The following is a 26977-nucleotide window of genomic DNA, read 5'->3' as shown; positions in this document are numbered from 1 at the left end:
TGCATGTTCTCTTTCTCTCTCAAAAATAAATTTTTTTAAAAAGTTTAAAAATTAAAAAAAAAAAAAAAGAAGAAGAAGAAGAAGAGGGACGTCTGGGTGGCTCTGTCAGTTAAGTGTCCGACTTCGGCTCCGGTCATGATCTCACGGCTTGTGAGTTCGAGCTCCACGTCAGGCTCTGTGCTGACAGCTCGGAGACCAGAGCATCTTCAGATTCTATGTCTTTCTCTCTCTCTCTCTGCCCCTCCCCTGCTCACACTCTGTCTCTGTCTCTCAAAAATAAATAAACATTAAACAAAAATTAAAAAATAAAAAAAATAACCAAACCCATGACCACAGCCCCAGTGGCTCCGTGAGCCAACAACACTGAGCCCTGGATATAGGAAGTGCGTCTACAGCGGGGGACCTTGGGCTTCAGGGGAACAGAGCAGCGAGGACAAGGTGTCCAAGGGCAGGGATCCCAGACCGAGCATGGCAGGTGGTCACACAGTCCCGGATGAGGAAAATTAGGAACTCCAGAACAATATTTCAGAAGGAGGTAAGAAGACTTAGTCTCACAAAACAGTTCCCCAGAAAAACCCAGGCCCCCCCAAATCGCCACAGAGAGTCCAGGCCCAGCAGGTCGACATTAGCCGCGTGACGAAGGACGTCTTGGGCCACCTCAGAGGGACACGTCTGGATCCAGGAGGCTCGCCAGTGTGCATCTCACCATGGGAACGTCTCGGAGGGGACATCTCTGCACACAGCTCCAGAGGCTGCTCAGGGACTTACAGGAAGCCAGGGCCATGTGAGAGCTCTGGAACATTCCACACACAAAAGAGAAGGTGCCATGTCCGGCCAGGGAGCAGAGCCGCTTTGTCAGGGGAGTGGGAATCACGGCACAGACCAGCACCGCTGATGTGCCGGGAGACAAGGGGCAGAGAGAGGAAGGAACAGGCAGGAAATAAACATAAGATGAACCACGCAGTCACCCGTAGGTTACTACACCCGCCCCCCCCCCCCCCCAGGAGAGGCCGGTGCAGCGGCTGCACGGGGGGAATTTCCCGAGGAGCCACCACACGTCATCGCGGCCAACACGACCACTGGTTTGTCACTAACCCACAGGGCCCCCTGCCACAGCCAGCAGCAAGGACATGGTCTTGCTTTAGGAAAAAAGGAGCCTCGCGGACACTGTCCAGAGCCTAGACCGGAGCTGGCAGGCTCTGCCAAGTCCCCAGTGACCACCAAATTGTCCTCGTCACAAACACCATGGAAAAGAGCGTGTGTTCTGGGCACGGCCAGCGCAGGCTCGGATCCTGAGTGAGAATCAGGACACTCACAGCAAACACTGGGGTGTCTCCATCCACCCTTACTGTCCCAAACCACGGTGAGTGTGAGTGTGCAGTTGTGTGCCCGCACACCTTTAGCTACAAATGTACATACACACATACGCCTGTGTGTATATGTGATATGGGCCGTATAAATGTGCATATATTATAGATGCATATAAATGTGTGTATATTATGTATGCACAAACATATAAATATAGAGATTATATATAAGATTACATATAAGTTTGTATGTAAGTTTATATGTGTGTATAGTGTCCATACATAGATGTAAATATGTATATAATACATAAACATACATAGATATAAAACTATATAGGTATGTGTATATATATGATGCCTTTATGCACATTTTATTTTCTTAAGTTTATCTATCTATTTTGAGAGAGAGAGCGTGTGCACATGCACATGATTGGGGGAGGAGCAGAGAGAGAGAGAGAGAGAGAGAGAGAGGGAGGGAGGGAAAGAGAGAATCCCAAGCAGGCTCCACGCTGTCAGCATGAAGCCCGCCATGGGGCTCGATCTCATAAACTGTGAGATCATGACCCGAGCAGAAATCAAGAGTCCGATGTTTAACCCACTGAGTCACCCAGGCGCTCCTTTATGCACATTTTAAATTAATGGTAATGGCTCGTCTTCCAAATCATCATGAGCTAGAGACGAAATCTCTTTGCTAATGTGGCACAACTGCCCAGCAGCCCTTCAGGTCCCCAGTCTGAAGGAAGGGGGCAGAGGTGGCCATCTAGAAGTAGTTTGGGGTGCATTGCTCACGGCGTTTCTCCCCTGGACTGATGGTGCCCACAAGCAGACGAAGGGCAGAGAACACCGCCACCCTCTCCCTCCCGGCAGAAGGATGGGCCACAGCACGAGTTCACACAAACAGGCCAATTGAAGCGATTTGCTCCATTGCTCAAATGTTTCACTGAAATTCTTTTGTGGCAATTCAATTGATTCAGGAAAAATCCACACTTGGCTTTGTTTGTCCCTGGAGAATAAATGACCTTGTCCCGCTCCCGACCCCACCAACAGCCAGAAGAGAAATATGACGGGAGCGGTTGGCAGCCAGGAGGTGGTGACCGCGACTCCGCAGCAAACCCCACTGCGTGGGTCTCAACCTCCTGCTGCAATAACTCTGTTTCATAAATATTTAATATTTCAGCTATGTTTTCTTAAACCAAAAGTTGACCCTTTTTCAAAGTAATCATATAAGTGATCAGTATTTGCACTGCCTGAGGAAATAGGAAATTTGCATCTGGCATGTCTGAGCCAAAATTAAACATTTATACATGTTGTTCACATTGCTTGTCGTTAGACCTAACTTGCCACTGCTCTCTGCGTTCGGTTCCCTGCTAGAAAAATGTTTCCTCTTTGAAACAAAATCACCCATGAAAATTATACTTGTTCTGGGAATGGTAGTGTGCCCCTCTAAGATTTTCTAAATGGCCTTTTCGAGGAGGAAAAAGTTTGCCGGGAAAATGCACTTGACCTCACTTGGAGAACTCCAGATCCGAGGGCTCCATTCCAATTATCACGCTCCAGTAGGGTTTGTTTGCATGTTTTGTTTTTTGCATAATTCAGTTCTTAAATAACAACTTTGCCTCCAGACTATTATTCCTCCCTTGACTAACATCCAAGGGGGAGGGAGAGGCAGACAGTGGGACAAAGAGATGGTGAAGAATAGAGGATGGCCGATAGAAATAAGGATAAAGAGAATTCAAAGGGTTTCCAAAGCCATAGGCTTGGATTTGAATGGTCTTTCAAAGGCTGGAAAAGGAACTCCTTGGGTCTTTTTCAGCCTAAGACTTAAGTAAAATCTCTAACAAAGGAATGTGACCCACGTCTAGGAACTTAGAACGGTCGCTTTCTTGGACCTTCCTGTCCACACTCAGAGTTTCTGTTTCCAGGACATTGGGTTTGATTTCACCCATTCTGTGTGGCCACTAGCCTCCTCCCAGTGAGGTCCTGAATGGCAGGTCTCCATGCGAGGTCCTTGGCAAATGTTCTGATTGGCCGTTCATTTTGCCTGTGTTGTATTTTCAACCATCATTTTTTAAAAAAATTACTTAGATGTGCAACAAGTATCAGTGTGAACATAATGAATTATGATAAAGCGAACAATGTGTAAGCACTGAGTCGTTAAACAGAACATTCTCAAGATCCCAGAAACCTCTTGAACACCCTATCAGGCTCGGCCCCTCCTTCCTTCCCCTGTATCAATAGTCTCTACCTGATTTGCTTGGTAACCAGTTCCTAGCTTTTCCTATATCAGCACTGCATAGTTATTCACTGGTGAATACTAAGCTTAGGCTCACATTATTTTCTTCTTCATATAAATGAAGCCATCCCCTAAGGAAGCTTCCATGTCCAGCTTCTTGCACACAACACACCACACTGGTGAGACTCGGTCACACTGATGGGTAGAGCTGTGCTGTCTTCCAATTTTTGGTGATTGCAAATGACCGAAGGGCTGAGCAGTCTTACATATATTTGCAAGCGCATTAGGGCATGAGCTGCCTTTGGGTATTTACCTAAGGGTGCAACCGCTAGAGCCTGTGGGCGTTCATCTCACAGACGCTGAACGGTTTTCCGCGGCATTGTTCCCATTGACGTTCATATCCGCGAGTGTATTAGCACCCCCACTGCGTCATCTCCTTGTCAACACTAAGTATTTCTAGTTTTACGTTTTAGCCATTGGCTATCAGTATCCCATTGTGGTTTTAATTAGTATGAGCATAACAGCAAACATTTTTTGTAAACAGCATTCTTGCCTTATTTTATAGCAAGAGCCAACTCTGCAGGACAGCTTTGTTGTCAATCAAGTGAGGACAAAGCTTATCTTTATTTCTGGTTCCTATTCTGTAGCATTTGTTGTATGCCCATCCTTGTGTAAATATAACCTGGACCTGATTACCGTGGTCTTGATATCTGGGAAAGCAGGGTTTCTACCTCGTCCCTCATTGTCAACTAATCTTCGACAAAGCAGGAGAGAACATCCAATGGAAAAAAGACAGTCTCTTCAGCAAATGGGGTTGGGAAAACTGGACAGCAACATGCAGAAGAATGAAATTGGACCACTTTACCCCATACACAAAAATAAACTCAAAACGGATGAAAGACCTAAGTGTAAGGCAAGAAACCATTAAAATGCTAGAAAAGAAACTAGAAACAACCTCTTTGACCTCAGCTGCAGCAACTTCTTACTTGACACATCTCCGAAGGCAGGGAAACAAAAGCACAAATGAACTATTGGGACCTCATCAAGATAAAAAGCTTTTGCACAGCAAAGGCAATGATCCACAAAACTAAAAGACAACCAATGAAATGGGAGAAAATATTTGCAAATGACATATCAGATAAAGGGTTAGTGTCCAAAATCTATAAAGAACTTATCAAATTCAATACCCAGAAAACAAATAATCCAGGGAAGAAATGGGAAGAAGACATGAATAGACACTTTGCCAAAGAAGACATCCAGATGGCCAACAGACACATGAAAAGATGCTCAACGTCATTCATCATCAGGGAAATACAAATCAAAACCACAATGAGATACTACCTCATACCTGTCAGAATGACTATAATGAACTCAGAAACAACATGTTGGTGAGGATGCAGAGAAAGAGGAACACTTTTGCACTGCTGGTGGGAATGCAAAGTGGTGCAGCCACTCTGGAGAACAGTATGGAGGTTCCTCAAAAAAATTAAAACAGAGCCTATCCTATGACCCAGCAACTACACAACTAGGTATTTATCCAAAGAATACAGGAGTACTGATTTAAAGGGGCACGTGCACCCCAATGTTTATAGCAGTGCTTTCAACAATAGCCAAAGTATGGAAAGAGCCCAAATGTCCATCAACTGATGAATGGACAAAGAAGATGTGGTTTATATATACAATGGAGTATTACTCGGAGATCAAAAAGAATGGATAGAACTAGACTGTATTACGCTAAGTAAATAAGTCAGTAGGAAAGACAAATATATGGTTTCATGACTAAGTGGAATTTAAGAAACAAAACATGAACACAGGGGAACGGAAGGAAAAGTAAGATGAAAACAGAGAGGGAGGCAAACCATAAGAGACTCTTTTATTTTTTTAGTGTTTTATTATTTTTGAGAGAGAGAGAGAGAGAGAGAGAGAGAGAGAGAACACGTGACCAGAGGAGGAGCAGAGAGAGAGGGAGACACAGAATCTGAAGCAGGATCCAGGCTCTGAGCCGTCAGCCCAGAGTCTGACACGGGGCTCGAACTTGTGAACCACGAGATCATGACCTGAGCCAAAGTTGGATGCTTAACTGACTGAGCCACCCAGGCACTCCAAGAGACTCTCAAACACAGAGAACAAACAAAGGGTTGCTGGAGCGGAGGTAGGTAGGGGGATGGGCTAAATGGGTGATGGGCCTTAAGGAGGACACTTGTTGGGATGAGCATTGGATGTTGTATGTAAGTGATGAATCACAAAATTCTACTCCAAAACCATTATTACACTCTATGTTAACTAACTTGATTTAAATAAAAGTTAAAAAACAAACAAACAAACAAACAAATAAAAATGAAAGCTTTGCCTGGTCTCAGCTTCCTTGAGATACTGACAGAGCAGAGGAAGGTGGGGAATGAGCTCACCCTCCTGCTGGGACCTGACAAAGACAATTTGTCCTATGTTAACCGGCGGTTAAGATGGTCCACACGCATGATTGCCTTCCCCTTCCCCTGTAGGGACCATATTCACTAGATTCTTCCACATACTTACTGCTTCTTTGTTCTTCATTCTTGCTTGTCTCTCTTACGTGGGGATCATTTTCTCCTGCAGCCAATGAACACCTTTAGTATTGCTTTCAGTGTGCGCATGCCTTCGGTCGAGTGTGTTTGCCTGGAATCTACTGACCTTCATCCTTGGAAAACAGTATTGCTAGCTTAGCAATTCTTTTCACACCGCTGTTTTCTGTTCCTTTGTCTGTCTGTCTGTCTGTCTGTCTGTCTGTCTGTTCACTGAGCAGCTTTATTACTTCTTCATCTACGTTTCTGGCCACAGTGCCCTGGGTAGGACCCGACCAGCCAGTGGAGAATAGAGATGCTTACAGCAGACATCCTTCCTTCATTCCTGCTCTTAGGATACAGCACTGAATTTCTCAGCATTAAATGTGATATTGGCTATAGAGTTTTTCAAATATGTCCTTTATCACCTTGAGGAAGTTTCTCTCTGAGTTTGCAGAGAACTTTTATCATTGACAGGTGTTGACTTTTGTCAAATGCTATTTTTTCATCTACTGAAATGACTACATTACTGTTTCTCCTTTTTGTCTGTTAATATGGTGAATAATGTTAATTTACATATACAATTTTCATTGCTCTTTGGGATACACTGTACTTGACCACGATGTACGTATACATAAGCACACATGTGTAGGCATGACATACATAGGAACGTAGTCTGTATTGTGTGTATGTGAACATGTGGTACGTAGAGTGCGCGTGTGTGTGTGATGCTGGATTGGCTTTGCTAATCTTTTGTGATGAACATCTGTGTCTAAATTTGCAAGGATATTGCTCTACAGTTTTATTTTCATACCCTTGCATGCTTTTGATTTCAGGGCTCTCCCAGGCTGCTAAAATGACTGGAGAATTGTTCTCCTATTTCAGAAAATGTACATGGTTGTCACTTGTTTTCTTGCTTATTTACTAGAATTTGCTGGTGGAGTTTGCACCTGTGCACCCGGATGGTGATCTTGTGACAACGTAACTTGCCTTCAGGTCACAAGAACACTATGTCCACGTTCAGTGGAGCGTCAGCGCTCTAACCATCACTTACTAACCATGCTAGGGACCACCGTCACTTCCACAAGCACTGGGAACACAGGGGCCATTCTGTGCAGAGCTGTGCAAGACAGCTGAGCACAGGTCATGCGTGAACAGAGGTGATATCTGAGCCTAACAGGGGAGGATGAGAACCAGTCACTGGGGTGATGGAGCAGGAGGGAAGCTGGGGGTGGGTCCGGGGACCAAGCCTCGGCGGATCGACAGGGCCACGTGGCTAAAACGAGGCTGTGATATGTGTCAAGCCTCTTTCTGTTTTGGAAACTTGGGGCCCCGATGTATGTATGGAGCTTGGAAACTCCTCCTACATCCTAACTAGGTTCACCTTCTGGATTTTCCCCTGTAGTCTCCAATCCCTACTCGTCTTCCATGGGTTATTCCAGAGGGGAAAATCGTATGCTGAATTCTAGAGGCAAAGTGGTCTGTTTGGGCACCTGCAAAGGGGTCTGTCAGCCAGAGCGTAGCATTGAGGGGGAGGCCGTGGGAAAGACTGAGAAGCTGAACACGTCGGCGGCGGGCAGACCAGGCTTCCACCTCCAGGAAGCAGAACACGACCATGAAGGCCATGGGAAGTCATCAGAGGGAGGCTGCGGCTTCTGGTGCAGGCAGCTGGGCAGAGGGAGACCCGAGGCTCCACGGATGCAGAAGAAAGAGGTTGTCCAGGGCATCAGGAGAGAGCAAGCCTAGGCTGGCACACGGTGTGCTCAACAAGCCTGCGGGACACCCAAGTGGGAGGCCCCTGGGCGGGTGGACAGGGGCCTGGGGCAGGAGAAAACCTACAGACAGACACAGAAATGAGATCTGTGCATCACCTGTGCTGTGGACCGAACGCTGTCTCTCCCCTGCACCCCACCCACAGTAGGGCTTACTGGAGACAAGGTGCACGCGGATGTAAGGGAAGTTGAATGGGTCATGAGGGTAGAGCCCTGGCATGACAGGATCAGTGTCCTTGCAGGACAAGATGGCAGAGGGCTGGCCCTGAGTCCTGCTTCCCCGAAGACAGGCCATGTGAGCACACGGCCAGAAGGCCGCTGCCTGGGACCCAAGAGGCTCAGCACGAAACCCACCCGCCAACACCGTGAGGCTGGACTCCTGGCCTCCAGGCTGTGAGAAGTACATCCGTGTTGTTCAAGCCGTAGGGAAGGCGAAACTCTGCCTCCGTCCCCCTAGGTCACCGGCCAGGCCCCAGGTCACAGGGGAAAGCACGGACATGGGCCTCAGGGAAATGAACACCCAGAAAGCAGACAGGCCCGAGTGCGTATGGACGAAGGAGAGCAGGGACAACAGGAGTGGATTGGAAGGTAAGAGCTATTGTATCAGGGTCTGCGTGTGCCGGCTTCTCTCGGCCCCAATGCCCCGCATCTCTGGTGAGCAGAGTGTTTCCTCCCTCCAGGTGCAGGGAGGGGATATTTCACATGAGAGTTTTCTCTCCTGCTTTTAGGGAGAAAAGTGAGGGTCAGTGTCCTTCTTGCTCTGCTGTTTTTCAAGCATCTCCAGCTCAAAATGAGCATTATGTTGAAGTGGCCTACTTTGGGGGAGGGGGCACATTCTGCCACCTTCCAAAGACCCCCAGCCCAGGGGTCCTGTTACATAGCCTGAACAGACCACGTGTGCACAGAGTTCACCCAGAGCATGGGACTGGCTGCATGGCCACAGCGAGGAGAAGCCGGAGCACCAGAGCCAAGAGCGACTCCAACGCTCAAGGCATCGCGTGAGCAGAGCCCCCAGGGAGCTCAGCAGACCCCAGTGATAAGAGGAGGCCAAGGTCAGCAGCCTCACAAGATGCCCAGGGAGGTCCGGTGTGATCACAGGAACAAAGTGTCCTCAGGCACATGGCTTCTGACCAGCGCCTCTGATGACTCTGCAGAGCCCTCCCAGCCAGAATGTGCCAGAACTTGGGAGTAGGGCCAGGCGGTGACAGGGACACGTGGCTTCAGGGCCCAGGTGTGCACACAGACGACCCAGCTGACGGCCACTTCCCTGAAGGGGTCTCTTGTGGTTATAACCCAGGGTTATAAACAGACTCTGAGAAACTTGACAGAAACCCCTGGGGTCCCCCGATTCATGGAGGGGGGAGCTGATGCCCGCAAGGCAGGCCGTGCAAGGGACTGGGACCCGGACGCCGCAGAGGTCTGGGGATGAAACCACACATGCGGTGAGTCCCTTGGCTCCTCGCGGAGCTCACTGGCGGAGAACACGGACCAAAGTCTGGTTGTAGATACTCCTTGCAGGACTCTGAGGGTTGCGTAGTAGATTCTTGAGGCTGTGATTTTCCAGTCTTCTCTGTGTGTCAGTGGAAGACAGTGCTTGGAAAGAAAGGTGCAGTTATAGAAGAACATGGCTCGAAATAGAAATGCCCCCCACACCAAATCACAGCGTCCACAAAGTCGGTCCAAGAGTGCGCGGCCGAGCATGGGGCGGGGAACGCCCAGCGCCCAGATGCAACGCCCGGTGGGAAACCGGCTCTGTGGCCACCTGGTGATGGAGAACATCTTTCACTTTCCTGAACCTTGAGTCTCCTTGCCTCTGTGATGGAGATTTCGGTCCCTGGCCTTGCTGGGGACGTGTGAGGGCTAAAAGGGGTGAGCTGAGATAGCCGCATGAAGGGCCTCGCAGAGGGGACCGTGCACGCTGGTCCTCGGAGCCCGGCCCCTCTGCTCAGACTTCAGTTCGAAAGACCCAGTGCACACCAGCAGGACCCATGTTGGGGTTCGCACAGGTTTACATGGACAACGTGGCCAAGCTGAGTCCGCAGTGTGATGCCGTGGGAAGGAAGCCCACGGTCTTGTAGGCGCCCAGCTGACAGAAGATTCGAGGGAGCTCAGAGGCGAGGCCCGCCTGCCCCTCCAGCCCACCCTGGCCCACGACCAGCACTGACCAGCCGTGTCACACCCGGCACTGTGGGGTGCTGGTGGCAGGCTGCATTCAGACCCTTAACCACCAGACGCCTTCTGGGAAAAGAGGTCAGGAGAATAGGCAGTCGGGGACAAGACCAGCAAGAAACAGACGGTAGAAGACGCATTTACCTGGACGGTCTCCCGGGACAAGACTTCCTGGAGGCTGGTGAGGAGAGGCGGCAGGCCCCCACATCTTCGGGCCCATTGCAAATCCTGATGCGCAAACCAGCCAGAGCGGGGCCAACCTCGGGGACGGTTACAGACACAGAAATTGCATTTTTCTGAGTATTGGCACATAGTACCTGGGAAAAAAATAACCCACTTTAGTGCGGATCCTTCCTCAGTAGTGAGATGGGAGCTGTGAGAACAGGTACCCTGGGCAGGTCCTATGGGAAAAGTCATTCCGTGATCCAGGGGAGCTGGTGGCTGAGCCAGTCTGGAGAAGCCACAAAGCAGCAGAAAGCAGCAGAACCCCGACCAGGCTCCCCGCCTGCCCACGGCGGCCCCGCCACCCTCAACAACTGACCTTCCGATTTAGCAAAACAAAATGAGAGCCAAGCCAGCCTTTCCCTCATTCCGAAAGATGCGAATCGGAATCCCACAAAATCTGCGCAGGAACCTGACTCCCGTCCAATAGCGCTAAGCATGAACCACAGCCCCATGCAGCTGGGTGAGCAAAGAGAATCTGCACAGCGATTAGCGACTAAAGGAAAAGCAGTAATCTGTGTAGTCAGCAACGTTCTCCCATGTGCAGAACTCACTGCAACATCCATCCAAAAGAGAACGTTTTATTTCCCTATTTTAATTTTTTAAAGGAAGTTTCAGATGACGGCGCACTCTGCCATCAGAAGTACTGCTTTCGGTCAAAAACCAAGATGGCGGAATTTTTAACAGGACAATGGAAGGACAGAACTGAACGGAACAGGAGAAAACCTCCTCCGCAAGTTAGATGACCAGCTGGAGAATTTCTCACTCGACTGCTGAGAAAAGGGGGAAAGAGAGCAATAGAAGTAAAATATAAACTAAAAGAAAATGCTTCTGTGCTCTAAAACCTAAGTACTGAGAGGTGCAGGCTCTGGGGCCACAGTCCCTGGAGTTCACGTACAGCCGTGCTGCTGTCTCCGTGCCCGGTGAGCTCACCACCTGTGGGTCTGTCTTCACTATCAAATTGCCGAGGTGCCTGCGGAGGACGCGTTCCAAGGACAGAAGAAGTAATGGAGTCCTCAGTACATTGTGTGAAGAAATAATAGCTTTTATGAATCTCAGAAAACACCAACAATTACCATGGAAAACTTGTGAAGAGATGTATATCTGCACGTAACATATAAAATTTCTGAAGTGTAAGACTCACCGTAAAGCTACCGTAAATCTTCTAACCAGATACACGGTTTGACTAGAAAGGAGTAAGAGTGGGGTGGCTTCAGACTTCCCTCTTTTTTCGTGGGGGCAGTATGTCTCTTCTCTCTTCTCCTGCCCTCGCTTACTCAAGCCACGTGGTTCCCCCTACACCACCTGCTGTGATGGCCACCTTCTAGGGGCATGTCCTTGCTGCCTGTCCTCAGCCACATGCTTCCTCGTTGATGGAAGAATATGGAGAAAGCCCACCATGGTTTCCACAAATTCTTGGACTGTCATGAGTATAACAGAGAGCAGGCGAGCGTGTGCCCCACTGGAAAGTGTGTATGTATTTGCCATTGACCATCAAAAACAAACATGGTCAATGCCAAGCCTTCTTCGCAGGAGCATACAAAGCCTGAAACACTTTTGTTTTTAAACAACAAAGAAACAGTAAATAAACCAAGCATCTAATCTGAAAATTTAGAGGGGAAAAAACAGTAAAATTCAAAAGAAAAGAAAAATCAATACAGTTAAAAATACAAATGAAGAGGTGCACCTGAGTGGCTTAGTTGGTTAGGCATCTGACTTCGGCTCAGGTCAAGAACTCATGATTTGTGGGTTCGAGCCCTGCATCAGGCTCCATGCTGACAGCTCTGAGCCTGGAGCCTGCTTCAGATTCTGTGTCCCCCTCTCTCTCCGCCCCATCCCTGCTTGTGCTCTGTCTCTCTCTCTCAAAAATAAAGATTAAGGGGCGCCTGGGTGGCGCAGTCAGTTAAGCGTCCAACTTCAGCCAGGTCACGATCTCGTGGTCCATGAGTTCGAGCCCCGCGTCGGGCTCTGGGCTGATGGCTCAGAGCCTGGAGCCTCTTTCCGATTCTGTGTCTCCCTCTCTCTCTGCCCCTCCCCCGTTCATGCTCTGTCTCTCTCTGTCCCAAAAATAAATAAACGTTGAAAAAAAAAAATAAATAAATAAAGACTAAAAAAAAAATAAATAAATAAATAAAATAAAATTGAAAAACTACAGATGAAGAAAGAAATGCCTTTAAAGTAGTGAAACTCATAAATTTTGTCTGTGGGCTTCTCATCATCATGACAAAAACTGATAATAAAGAAAGTTAAACGAATTTAAAAAACATACATGTTCTAATCAAACAGGGAAAAAGGGAATGAAAACAGAGATAATCCCAAACAGGAAGTAAATTTCACAAAGGTGGCTAATACCTACAAAATACCCTATAAAATTTGGAATTAATATTTTGATGCTCATAATGCTAGTACGTTCGAACCTGTATCTTTAAAATCTGCATCATCAGTAGCAGCATGAGGTCAGGAGTCTTGGTCTGTCCCATCCAGAAATTACACGCTGAGCCTCTGGAAAAGTGCCTTGGCACACAGCCAGGGTTCAATCAGTGTCTGTTGAATGAATGAATGCGCAATTTACTAAGTGTAGGGAGAGACAAAAGGAAATCTTGGTGATATTAAACATATCTTAAAAAGCAAATGCTTCCAAACTCGTTTAAGGAAATACTGGAAAATATAAACACACAATAACTGTGAAAGAAACAGCACTAAAGGCAGCTAGACTAAGGTGATTTCCATCATATGGTATCTAATAGTAAAATACAGATTTAAATGGACCTGCTGCATATATCCACACGAAAAGATTTCTATAGGATTTATCATGAAAAGAAAACAGCCAAGTTACACATTCGGAATGATTGAATTTCCCTGAAAATAAAGCAGAGAGGAAGATGACGTATTTTCACAAGGGCTTACATACGCTTTGAAACACACAGGAGAAAATACAGAGGAATCCACACCCAGGTGATGGGAGCAGGAAAAGCACTGCAGGAATTATTACCAGAGGCTTCTGCTTTACCTGTGTTTGTAAAAATTCATATAACAAAAGTATATCCGTATATGGCTTTTAGTTAGAAATTAATTTAAAAGATGAAATATTTAAAGCTGCCCAAGAACTAACTTCATAAAATACACCGGGTCCAGGCATTCGTATGAGTAGGTTATTTCAGAAGAGATCATTCTTATGCTATTGAAATTATTTCAGTGCACAGAAACTTGGAACAACCAAAAACAACATTTCTAGAATGTTGAATTCTAGAAAAAGTGCATTTATTAATTTGCCAGAGTAGGTCCAAGAAAAATAAACTACATAATTATTGTAATAAATGTTCCAAAGGCCATTTGGCCAAATTCCGCATTAATTCCTGACTTTTATGAATTACTTATAAAATAAGGACAGAAGAATATTTCTAAAAATATTTTAAAATAAGATGAAGGGGCATCTGGGTGACTCAGTCAGTTGACCACCCACCCCAACTCTTAGTTTCAGCTCTTGGTTTCGGCTCTTGGTTTTGGCCCAGGTAATGACGTCATGGTTCATGAGATCGAGCCCCATGCTGGGCTCTGGGCTGAGCACGGAGCCCACCCGGGATTCTCTTTCTCTCTCTTCCTGCCCTCCCCCCATCCCTCCCTCTCTGTCTCTCTCTCTCAACATAATAAACTTTAGAAAATAAAATAATAAAACATAAATAAGATAAAAAAGATTTATCTCGAATTATTAGCCCTTCCTATTAAAGCAAAAATTCTCATAACTATTACTTTTGAAGTCAATGCAAATTTTTAAAATATGGGGCACCTGGATGGCTCAGTCAGTTAAGCATCTGACACTTGATTTCAGCTCAGGTCGTGATCTCACAGTTGATGAGTTTGAGCCCTGTGTCAGGCTCTGCACTGACAGCACACAGCCTTGTTGGGATTCTCTCTCTCCCTCTCTGTGCCCCTCCCCTGCTCATGCTCTCTCTCTCTCTCTCTCTCTCTCCTCTCAAAATAAATAAATAAAATTAAACATTTTAATAAAAAATAAAATATGATACAGCAAAAATATAAAGAATTTTTATTATAATTTTTTATACCTGATCTGACTTAGAGAATCAAAACACAATGTATTAGGACAAAGTGTTTTAATGTTTGTTCATGTTAGTAGACCCAAAACTGATCACTTTATCAGAGCCAGTAACCATCAAGTACAATATAAAAATGCAAAAGATCCATTTATGATAGCAACAAAACTATAATATTTCTAGGAAAAAAATAGCCTAAAACGTGCGAGACCTGCACAAAGAAAATGTACAGAGTGTGGACGTCACAAAACTTGCACAAATGAAGTTGTATCATGTTTCCAGATGAGACCTTCCAGTATTTATGAGGATGTCATATTTCCCTCAGTTTACTCGACAGGTGTAATATAATTCTAATAGAAATCACAAGTAGATGGTTGTTTCTAAAGCTATTTTGTCAAAGAACATGTATAAAAATATTAGAGAAAAAAATTAAAAATAAAATTAAGATAGCAGAGTAATAAGGATGCTTGCCCTATAAAATATAAAACACACATTTTAGCGATATTCATTAGAATAACATAAATGTCACGCACACACACACGAAGGCAGAGCACCAGAATAAAAACAAAGTTAAGAAGCAAGTCCGAGTACATAGAGCTACTTAAAATTGAACAGTGGGATTTCAAAGAAATTAGAAAAAGATGACATTTAATAAATGATGTGAAGAAAATAGGAAACCGTATGGGAATAATATTTAGGTCTCTGTTTTCCAACCTACATCAAAATACATCTTTGGTGAACTGAAATTTAAATGTAAAGTAAGCCAGAATTGCATTGAAAGAAAATGCAGATGACTTTAGTATGTAGAAGAAAGATCACTTTAAATGTAATACCAGATGAAAGAAAGAAAGAATATATTTCACTATATAAAAATATAGAACTCTGGGGCTCCTGGTAACTCAGTCGGTTAAGGGTCCAACACTTGATTTCAGCTCAGGTCAACTCAGTTCATGAACTCATTGTTTGTGCGTTCAAGCCCATCATCGGGCTCTGCATTGATGGTGTGGAGCCTGCTTGGGATTCTCTCTCTCTCTCTCTCTCTCTCTCTCTCTCTCTCTGTCCCTCTTCTGCTTCTCTCTCTCTCTCTGTCAAAATAAACAAAGAAACATTTTTTAAAAAATGAAAAAAATATAGAATTCTAGATCAGCAAGCACCATAAACAAAATTAGAAATAAACAAGGCCTGGGGAAGCTATTGATGGCACCTACAGCAAAGGTTTATAACCCTAATGCATAAAAGTTATAGCAAATCTACAGAAAAAGGTTATTGTGCAAAATCAACTCACAAAAGGGAAATTCTGTATAGCCCATAAACACATGGAAAATATTCCATCTCAAGAGCAATCAAAGAAATGTGAACTATTAACAACAATACAAAAACCAAGTTAACAAAGTAGATTCGTTTTCAAGTGTTTTTAATCTATTAACAAAAACAGTAAGTCACACAATGTCCATATAAAAATAAAAACCAATGCTCACAATGCATTGGATATAAGATGCCCATTTCTGATTTACTAAAAGAAAAAAAATTGAAAACCAGCCATATTCAGATACTTCTACCACCTATAGAATTCTAATTAACAATGAAAGATTAAAAGTGTTCTAGTAAAAATAAGGAAAAGCCAATACACTCACTCTTCCCACAGTTGCTTAACTTCTTCCAGAAGGGTAGCCAATGTACTGACACAGAAAAAGAAGAACAAAAAAGTATTTAAAGGGAACTATTCTCCTAGACACAGGGGGAGGCAAGAACTGAAGCATAGTGAGTGTTCTTGCAAACTCTCCCCCGCATAAAATGATAATCTAGATGAAATGCTAAAAACAGCTACTTAAAGACACTTAGAAAGCAGAAAGGAATGGACAAAGGCCAGGGAAGGGTTCATGTTATTTAAAAAAAAAAAAAAAAAAGGCAACTAAAAAAATGTGAGAATATGAATTTGTGGCATTTGGAGCCCAACGGGCTTTCCAAGAACACTGCTGTGGTCACAGCAGCAGCAGCAGCCCAGCCACCCCGAGGTGCAGGCCAACTCTGCACAGCCAGGGACACCACAAAGGACTCAATGGAAAAGCCGCAGAGATGGGGAGGGATTATTCCTGAAATTCAGCTGCAAGGTGAGCTTATGTGTTTGCTGCTTTGCTAACTGAGTGCGTTCCCCAAACGCACGGTTCAAAGGGCAAAAAGCTAACGTCTACCGGGCTTGACATTTCAGAAGACAGAGCCTCAAGTGGTAGAGCTGCTGGAAACTAGCAGGACCCCTGGGAGCAAGGAAACCTTGGAAAAGCTGAACCCCCAAGCCTGAAGTAAATCTCAGGCTAAGTCTTCGGTGGACTGCTAAATTATCTGGGCACAGGTTAATTGTCCAAATGCATTAAGAGCTGGGAAAAATCAGTTTTAAAAATGACAATGAAATATAAATGCAAGCAAGTTTGATGTGCAAAGGTAGGCTGTATATCCACGCTGGGAATTCATAAAAACAGACTAGAGATTTCAGTAGCTGTATAAAACACAAAAAGCAAACTTTGTCATCAGAGGCCCAGCAACTGAACATGTGAGAACAAGAAAAATAAACACTCAGAATGCAGCAGACTCCGGAATCACTATACCGTACTCTCCACAATGTCTAGTCTTAAAACCCGAATCAGTAGACATATGCAAATAAACAGAAAAGTGGAATCTCTCCACAGGAAGAAAGGCAGCCACTGGAAAGTGACCATGGATGGCCTTGATGTTGGCTTTAGCAAGCAAGAGCTTCAGAGCAGCTCTTACAAAGAGAATTAAAGGATGAAAGAAAAGTGGTCGTGCTAACAGGAGACAGGAAATCTCAACTGAGAAACAGAGCTGTAGAAAGGGAAATTCATCACTAAAGAGTAGAGCAATGGATTTTAAAATCCATTCTAAGGACTCAATAGCGGATTGGAGATGATAGAGAAGAAAAACCGGTTACCTTGTCTACAGATAAATAGACATTAACGAGTCTGAAGAATAGGTAGAAAAAAAAAAATAGTAATGAAGAGTGAAAATCATAGGATCAAAAACAAAAACAAAAACAGAGGAAAGCTTCTTTCAAAAGATCTATAAAATTGAAAAATCTGCACAAATAAAACAGAGAACGCAAGTTACAGAAATCAGGAATAACAGAGGGGACCATTACGGGCTCTACAGATACTAAAATGATAAGGGAATCATAAAAATAATGTTATTTCAATAAACTGGACACCTTAGATTGAAAGATATCCATGACCCCTGACCAAAACCCTCACCAGAGCAGACAAAAATGACCAACAGTGATAGAAAAAGACACAGAACATCAGAATGTCTACCTGCATCTACCAAGAAAATTCAAAACCTTCCCTCAAAGAAAACGCCACACCAAGAATGCATCAATGTCAACTTCTATGAAACATTACAGAAGAAATAACTCCAATTGTTCGGAAATTCTTTCAGAAAACAGGAGGAAGTGGAGACACTAGCCAGCTGGTTTGATGAGATCCATTTCCACTTGGACAACAGAGCCAGAGACGCTGCGAGGGGTGCCACGAAACAGAAGCCCACGTAACCACACACACACAAAACCCTTCATAAAACATTAGCAAATTGAATCCAACAATATATAACAAGGGTAACACATGACCAATTAGTGTTTGTCCCAGGAATGCTAGGTTACTTTTCAAAAATTATAAAATCCACCATATTAAAAAATAAAAAGGAAAACCAGGCACTCTGATCTCCACAGATGCAGAAAAACTACTGGGCGAAACCAAGCTACTCGTGATAAAAAAAAAAAAAAAATCTCAGCAAAGATTTTTTAGGGAAAGAAAGAGACTTCATTTGGTTAAGGACATCTATGTAAAAGTCACAGCGAATGTCATTCTGAAAAGACTGATGGCAGGGTTATTGGGTTAGGGTTATAGGGCTTTAGGGTTAGGGTTATGTCTAGGGTTAGGGTTAATGTAACTGATGTCACAAGTCAAGAAAACAAAATAAAAGGTGTGCAGATTAGAAAGAAGAATTGAAACTGTCGTTTTTCACAGTTGAATTGGTTGTATAAATGAAAAACACTAAGGAATGTACCTAAAAGCTACTGGAACTAAGTGAATTTAGCACTGTTCTTGAAAGCAAGGTCAGTATGCATTTCTGTATACTGGTAACAAATGATTGGACGTTAAGTAAAAATTTAATTTACAATTGCATGCACTAATGTGAAATAATTAAGGGTGAATCAAATGGAGTATGTGTAAGATTCATCTATTGAAAACTACAAAACTTTCCCTAAAGACATTAAGTCCTAAAGAAATGGGGGCGCCTGGGTGGCTCGGTTGGTGAAGCATCCGACTTTGGCTCAGGTCATGATCTCACGGTCCGTGAGTGCAAGTCCCACGTCGGGCTCTGTGCTGACAGCTCAGAGCCTGGAGCCTGCTTCAGATTCTGTGTCCCCCTCTCTCTCTCCGCCCCACCCCTGCTTATGCTCTGTCTCTCTCTGTCTCAAAAATAAATAAACGTTAAAAAGAATTTTTAAAAATAAAAGAAATGGAGAAACATAGGGTATTGATCGACTGGAAGACTCAACACAGGAAAGATACAGATCCTCTTTGATTGGTTTTTCTGTTCAACACAATCCCAGTCCAAATGTCGGCACGTCTTTAGGGTAGACATTTACAAGAGGACTCAGGAATGTCTATGGGGATGCAAACGATGAAAATAACTTTTATAAGAAGGAAAAATAGTTGGACAGTCGGCTGTGCTTGTGCAAGTCCTCTGAGAAGCCAGGGGGAGGGTGTTACTGGAGGAATCGTCTGTGTGAGAGAGAACAGGGGGGCAGAGGTCGGGAGCTCTGGAAGCCGAGGTCAGGACAAGCGGATGTGAAGCAGGAAGAACCCAGAGGAAGCAGAAGGAAGGCAAGCTGATGGAACCACCAGCGGCTGCCGTGAGGTCTAACAGGTTGTGCCCCGCCTGGGGACGTCCTTGAGACAAGCCCCCAGGACTTCCATGAAAGAGCCTGCCTCCGTTTCTGAGTCACCTGCCACCACCTGGGAGCGTGTGGTTGGAGCAGCCTCCCAGCAACGCAGGATGGATTTAGGAACGCGGCTGGGCCCGCGGTCGATCACACTCCCCAAGCAGGAGGTCCACGAGGCGCCTCCCGATGGCCGCCACAAGTACACTAACCAATTTCAAGACTTACCATGAAGCTACAGTAACTGGAACAGTGTAGTGTTGGCAGGACAGGGATACAGATCAATGGAACGGAGTAGAGGGTCCAGAGATGGACCCGCACATAGATCTTCAACTGATGTTTGACAAAGGCACCACTGCTGTTCAATGGACAGAGGAATAGACGTCGAACAGATGGCGCTAGGGCACCTGCATGTCGACGTGGGGTAACAAGTGATATCACAAGCCAAAAGCAGCTTGAAAGTGCTCCCAGACCTAAAATTACGTAAAAGCTAATATTATGAAACGTCTAGGAAAAAGCATAAGAGAACACGTTTGCCATCCTGTGGCGGCCAAGGATTTCCTAGAAAAGACACAAATAGATCATGCTTCTAACAAAACCTATGAAGTAGGTACCTTTACAACCACGTTTACGTGTGAAGAGTCAGCTGGTCACCTGCCCAGGCGCATGTCCCGGAAGCGGCAAACGTGGGGCTCAAACCCAGGTGGCGAGGCTCAAGGACCACGGCGACCTGACTCCGGCCAACTGATGCCAATTTCAGGAAAAAATCTCAACGTGGGTTTTATTTTGGGGGGGAGGGGGCGGTTCATTGCTCCAAAATTATTCTAAGGAGTGGAGGAAAAAGACACAATAACAACAAAGAAAATTTAGAGGAGGAACACTGCCCTGTGTAATTCTAAAGTACATTGTAAAAATACCAAAATTCGAAGTATCAGATGGGCACCCAACCAAGCATAATCCAATGAAAATATCCTCAAATGAGCCTTCGTATCAGTCAAGGTGGTGTGACAGAACACAGCACGTCTCTGGGCCGGAGAATCGCTTAATCCAATATGTAGGCAGAAGTAACTGGGTAGCTACTGAAAAACAAGTTCACTCGGAATATGATCTCAAGCCATACCTAAACCATTATAAATGGGTTAGGAATCTGGGAGAGGAAGGAAAGAATCAGCCTTATGTCCTGCTTTACTTACTAGTCCTGGAGCCCGGGGTCTCTCCACGCTGAGTGACAAGGGAGGAAAAGAGAGAGAAAACCCACTTGCCCTGAAGACCCAAGTCTGGACTCCACCTGTCTCCAAGCACCTGTCGGACACACCTCCCAAGCCAGTGGGTGAGAGACGGGGAATGGCCATGTGGATTTGCTCCCGGAGGACACACAGCCTGCGGGCCACACGGCACCAGACCCAGCAAACTGCACACACACCAGGAGCCCAACTGGGGTCTTCTAAGTGTGACCTTACATCAGAGAAGTGACCCCGTGCTGGGGTGGCAGGTTTTGTCCTTGATTCCCATTCGCATGGGGTGAGGCTGGGGGACACACGAGCAGAAAGGTGGAAAGACTTTCACACTCCGTTAGCAAAGCCAACTCCAGAGAAGCTGGGTGAACATAAGTGTGCAACCGTTGGAGAGGGGTTATCAAATGCAATGTGCCCTGTGCTACAGTCTGGTTCAGCAGGGTTTTTTTTTTAATGTTTATTTATTTATTTATTTTAAGAGAGAGAGAGAGAGAGAGCAAGTGACCATGAAGGGGGAAGGGCAGAGAGAGGGAGAGGGAGAATCTCAAGCAGGTTGCACACTGTCAGCGCAGAGCCAGAAGTGGGCTTGAACTCACAAACCGTGAGATCGTGACCGGAGCCGAAATCAAGAGCTGGACGCTTAGCTGACTGAACCACCCAGGCTCCCCTAAGTCTGGCTCGGTTTAACATGATAGGGACATGTGACAACGCTTCTGATATGTTGCAAAACATCAGAATAAAATTATCCAACAATGTACACAGAGAAGGAAGGGAAAACACAGAAATACTGACAATTTTCATCTCTGAAAGGTGCCAGTGTTCATTTTTACGATAGTCCTTCTATTTTCCGTACTTTTTGAGACTTTTCAACAAGCACGCATTACTCGTTACAGAAACCCCCGCATTCCCACCGTAACTACGGGCGTCCTAGTGGGTGGTGTTCATCTTTGCTTGGCTGTGCACGGGCTGAGCAGCAGGACTGTGCGTGCCGCACAGACAGCCCCGGCACCTGGGGGTCGGCCATTTGATGACTTCACGGGGAGGATGGGGACCGGTCGCTGGGCTGGGCGAGCTCGGGCAGCTCTCCAGGGGCAGGAAGCGCCCTTGTCCACGTCATCCGGGAGCAGCGCCGTCTGGAATGCCAGCCTCCGCAGGAGGGACGTCTTTGGAGGAGACTGGAGTCTGTTAGCACGAAACACGGCCAGCGGCCGTGGAGGCAGGGCCAGCATACCGTGTCGCCTCCATGTCCTCGCGCGGGCTGGCTCGGCGGAAGGGGACCCCGACCTCCCTCCCGGTGACGGGGGCAGGACACTGCCTATGAGCGTCTGCATGGGCTTCCCCGTCTCAAGCCTGCAGGTGCCCGAACACAGGATGCCTGGCCTCGTGCAGGGGCCGCAGGGGACAGAGGCTGACGGGTGGCTGGTACCTCCAGGGGACGAAAGGCCACGGGCCCGCAGGTGTGTATGCTCTGGCTAGTGCCGCAGAGCGCCATCCACATGGCACCAAGGACACGGAGCCCGAGGGAAGCAGACGGGCCTGGTACAGCCTCCTGGCTCCCCCTTCCCGCCTCGGCTCTCGGGGAGAGGCAGTGTCCGTCGAGCAAACCTTTCCCAACTGGTTTTGTGTTGTTTCTTCGCATGGCCATCGGCAGCAGTGGTGTGCTGGCAGACATGTGACAACCAGTTCCGTCTGCGGGCGAGGAGGGTGGGGGACGTCCTGGTGTCTGTGACGACTTCCATGGTGTGGATACCCCCACCACGACCGCGCTCAAGCTTGCAGGGTAACTCAGGGCAGACGGGGCTGGGGAGACACTGGCCCTGGGAGCCCGTGAGAGCAGGTTCCAGCTCAGGCTGACACCAGGTGCACAAAACCGGGGCTCCCGTCCACGGATGGCACGAATAGAAACTCCTGCAACCCCTTTGGAAGAGAACGTGGAGATAGTCATCAAACGCCTTCAAAGTGACCAGGACTGTTAACCTAATAGCATAATCCCATTTCTGAACAGCTAAAGACGCAACGGGCCGAACGCAGGGATGCGTGGGTCTGGAGCCACTGGTGGGTCCCCCCCGCAAATCTATGTCCCCTCGGCTACCAGTCATGTTTTCCCATCGTGAACAATTGGAACGTCGAAACCAAAAAGCGATATCCCTTTATTTAGGTGTCCTGAATTTCCTCACTGACTTTAGACCAAAGCACACACGCACACGCACGAGTTACAAATGAGGGCCCTGAACCCACGGAGGTGACAGCAATCACAGCCAACACGCGGGTTCGAGGGGCTCCCTGACGCCAGCAGCCCACACTCAGCTGACAGGCAGGTGATGGGCGGAAACTGGTCCCGGTGCCCGCGACCTGCACTGAGCGTCGAGATGGAAGGGGCGCGGGCAGAGGGAGGACAAGGCACTGCCTGTAGCTCGGCTCAGATCTCTGACAGCTGCCCGAGACACAGCCTGGTGAGCAGGAGCAAAAGGGAAGAGGAGACAGCCTTCCGAGGAGCTCGTGACCTGTAGATGGGGCAGCTCGGCGTGGCACGTGCTTGTGGGGGTGGCGGAGACCACGGGAGACTTGTGGGAGAACCACGCAGGCCCCCGGGAGCGGGCTGGACCCCCCGGGCCGGTGCCAGGCCAGCGCTGAGCGGGCGGACGGATGGACGGACGACTGAGCGGACGACCCCACAAGGCACGAGTGGCGTGAGAACCGGCTCTCTGCTCCCAGAGCTAGGCAAGCAGCCAGAGGCAGGGGGAGCTTCCTAGAACGCGCCGGCTCCCTCCAAGGGCACTCCCCACCCCACACATCCTGCCACCCCCCCTGTGCCCCCCACGTCAGAGCGTGGCAGTCACCACTTCATGCCGGTTCCCCTACCCTTGCTGGGTTCTCCAGACACCACTCAGTCTCATCCTGGCCCCGAGGCAAGAGCCACACAGCTCGTGATTCACCGCAGAGTGGATGTGGTCGGGGTGGGGGGGGGGTCCCTCATCTACGCCACAGCGTGGCCCCTAGCGCTAAGGCCCTGGCAAGGCTGTGCCCCCCAAACCGGCTGCTTCTCTGTTGAGCGTGGAGACACTTGGGCACAGACAGCTGGCAAATACGTCCACAGGCATACTGACATGTGACCAAGGTCCGTCTATGGGGCAAACGCCGGGGAAGCAGCCATTTATCCTCAAGTCCCCCCTGAACACAGCCTGGCCCTGTCCCCCCTGCAATCTCCCCAAATTCTTCCCGGCACGGCCCAGAACGTGTACGAAACATGGAAGGTTCGTAGGACTCGGTTTCATTTCGGGAGGATGCCGGCCTCTTCTGCCCCCTTTTCCCCAGGAACGTGCACGCTTGACCATTAAGGAAAAAGGAACTCTACAGCCTGGGGGTGGGGGGTGGGGGATGCACCCCAGCGCCCCCTGCTCCCCTGCTCCCCGCCAGAGCCCCGGCCACATGGCCGGCCTCCCACACAGACGCTGGCTCCTCTCAGCCGCCTGCAGACATTTCTTTTTGTTCTGTCAACAGCAGCAGTGAAAAGGGCGAGCCGCCCTCCTCTCGGGTAATATTTTCACGGAAATTTAAATCGAGTCCTGTTGGCTGAGTCTTCTCGGAGATACATAAGCCCTCTCCTCTCCTTGGCCCAGTGAAACATGTTCGTGTGGATTTTATACCTTCTTTTAAACGGTTGGTTGGGAGCTTCTGGCTCCGCTTAAGGTCATTGACATTTTAGACACGATCGTTTCTGTGTCCCTCCACGTTGCCACGTGCACACACCCGTGTGCACACACACACACACACACACACACACACACACACACACTCATCCTACTTCCAGAATCGTCACACTCTTACCCACGCTCTACGTGTCTCAAGGCCGTTCCGAGAGAGTCAGTCTGCTTGGTAAGTCTTCTGGGCACATTTCCACAATTATCTATCATTCCATCCATCTACCCATCTATTCCTTTCATTTCACATACTCATTATTATTTTCTTCATTTGCTCCTAACACTGGGGCGCTATGCTGAGTCATGCAACAAAATGTTGACCGAGACAAACCTGGGGCCCTGATCTCATGGAGTTTCCAGCCCAGCAGAGGAGCGGGAGGGTATACGAGGAAGTACACATCCGGTGATGTCAGTTCAACGGTGGTAAAGGCTAAAAAGAAGGATGTTTTCCTCCCTATCAGCCAGCGAACAATCTCATTCATAATGAGTGCACCCCACCAATTCTTTGTCATGATGCTGTGCTTTGCTTATATAATTAAATGGGGTTTTACATGGCAAATTATACCCCAGGTTTCCCCAGAAGAACCCACAGATCTTACTGGCCTAACAGCATCTCAGGACAGTCAGTCAGCTCGAACAGTAACCTGAGAAGTGGGCTTTTCCATCCATATATTTTCAATGGTGGTGCAGAGAGAATAGTGACAGTGGCGGGAGCACACCTCCCGGAACCACGCCAGGTTCTGCACACGCATCTCCTTCTCGCGCCGCCCCCCCCCCCCGGGGGCCCAATGGCAAGGGCGTCCCTGATCACCCTCGCTCAGACCACAGACAAGTCTGACACGTGATGCCCTGCTCCCGCCCCTTCCACCCAAGCCACCCTCACACTCCCCAACCATCTCGCCCTCGAGCAGACTTAATGCTTCTCCTCCAGCACAAAAATGTCCCCCAGCTCCCACTTTCCAAGAGGCGAATGTTAAGTATGTTGGTCTGGCATTCAATGCCCTCTGGAAAGTTTACAAAAGAAACTGGTTGGGAGAGGGGGGGTCGGGGACACTTCTCTGGATAGCCCTTCGAAAACTTTGAGCCCTGAATCTTTAATTAATTTATTAGAAATAAATGAAGTTTCACAAAGAACGAAGAGAAGAATGTATGAGCGCTTCTAAAGATCTGCCAAAGGTGTTTCGCGTGGTCCTAAATGCACACAGGCCTGGGGGGGAGGCGATAAAAAGTGGGCTCCTGAAGCAGGAAGAAGCCTTTAGAACAATCCTTGTCCGATAGGGAAGGCCCACTTTCACGTGGCCATCGTGCCTCATGAGGCCGGAGGGCCCGCCTGCCGCACGAGATGTCCTCACCGAGCTTAATGTCTTAGTGTTGGGGTTTAAGACGGTGTCTTAAGAAGCCTCAGGTGCACCCTGTCCCTTGCTCCTTCCTGAAAGAATCCCAAGGACAAAGTGAGTCCCCAGAAGGACAGGAGAAGTCAGGCTGGCGATTTCCTGGCGCTCCTCCAGGAAGATGTTCTACAAGAAAAGCCTCCTGACCCTTCCTCACAGCAGGAGCAGACCTCAGCCCCGACCCCCGGGGAACAGTGGGAAGGCCATGCCCCCCACGATTTGGAAACCCAGAGTCTCCACCAGACCAGACACTGCAGGGCAGAACCCCTGCCGGCCGGCTGTCTCCCCAGGTGGGCTGAGTTTGCTCCCTGCACCATCACGTGCCCCACTCTGGTTTTGGGGGAGATATTTGTAAATCTTTAAAAATGCATAAAGGTTACAAAAAATAATATGACAAAGACTTCCAGGAACTGCCACCCAGAATTTTAAAACAATCACTACTTTCTTCTTTGTTTCTTATTTTAGGAAAATACAAGAATCCAGGAGACAGCAGGGCTCTCAGAGGACCACCCTCCACTCTCAGCTGTGTCAGGGGACCACCCCTCCCTGGGTCCCACCTCCTTCCCCGGGAAAGCCCACAGCCAGTGCCTGATGACAGGGGATAAAAAGACCCCACTCAGGACAATCTGCGGGGGGCCCAGGCCCAGTGCTTGCCCCAGGAGGCGGCTGGGTCTTTGCTGGGTCCACATCCCAGCTCATTTCTCCCTTGGCCCGTGGTCACTGGTGTGCATCCCAGGAGGAGTGGATTCCCTCTCCCTCCCACTCCTCCTCTCTGATGTCCTGCCGCTCCAGAAAACCCACTGTGAGACAAAAATATTACCGATACAACAAACCCCCTTTGTACTTCTCCCTGGTCCTCGTCTCTTCCTTGTCTTTCCATGGACAACAACAAACACGAATTTTATGTTTATCCTTTGTGTTTATGCTTTACTATCACCCAAAACTGCAAACGACATGCAGTTTGTGTCCTTTTTAAAGAACACACAAATGTTAAGCTCTACTTTCATTCTACAACTTGCTTCTTTATTCAACATTGCTTCTAAGATCTGTCAAATTAATACACTGCTGATCAGGTTCAATCATTATCATCTCTGTAGAGCGCAGTAATCTATATCATAAGTGCACCAATGGACCGTATTAATTCCGCTGTCAGTTCTGCTGTCTGTATTAGTTCTGCTGTCAGCGAACGTGTAGACTGCTTTCCAAATTTATTGCTGCAAACCAGGCTGCAGCAAACAGCACCGTGCACAGCACCATGGACTGTAAGTCCCAGGTAGCGCCCACCACGTTTGCTAGAAATCGCCACGCCGCTCTGCAAACAAACGGTGGTAGGAGTTCACACCCGACAGTATTCTCCCCTCACATGTCCACACCAACACGTAGTCTTATCACGTACTTCCAGTC

At 47.4% G+C, this 26977-nt stretch overlaps 1 long non-coding RNA gene across 1 annotated transcript in view; it reads right to left on the bottom strand.

The window, feature by feature from the left end:
- Window positions 1-252: 252 nt before the first annotated feature.
- LOC121037400 (uncharacterized) overlaps window positions 253-26977 on the bottom strand; it is a 62486-nt gene continuing 35761 nt past the window's right edge. The window contains exons 2-3 of the long non-coding RNA XR_005793763.1: window positions 10166-10338; window positions 253-891 (exon numbers count right to left, since the gene is read on the bottom strand). This is a non-coding gene — a long non-coding RNA (uncharacterized LOC121037400). The remainder of the gene's footprint in view (window positions 892-10165; window positions 10339-26977) is intronic.

This window comes from Herpailurus yagouaroundi, unplaced genomic scaffold, assembly GCF_014898765.1.
Source record: "Herpailurus yagouaroundi ecotype Mexico unplaced genomic scaffold, PumYag 163, whole genome shotgun sequence".
Classification (NCBI taxonomy): domain Eukaryota; kingdom Metazoa; phylum Chordata; class Mammalia; order Carnivora; family Felidae; genus Herpailurus; species Herpailurus yagouaroundi.
The sequence above is the reverse complement of the archived record's forward strand: the minus strand, read 5'-3'. Positions and strand labels throughout refer to the sequence as shown.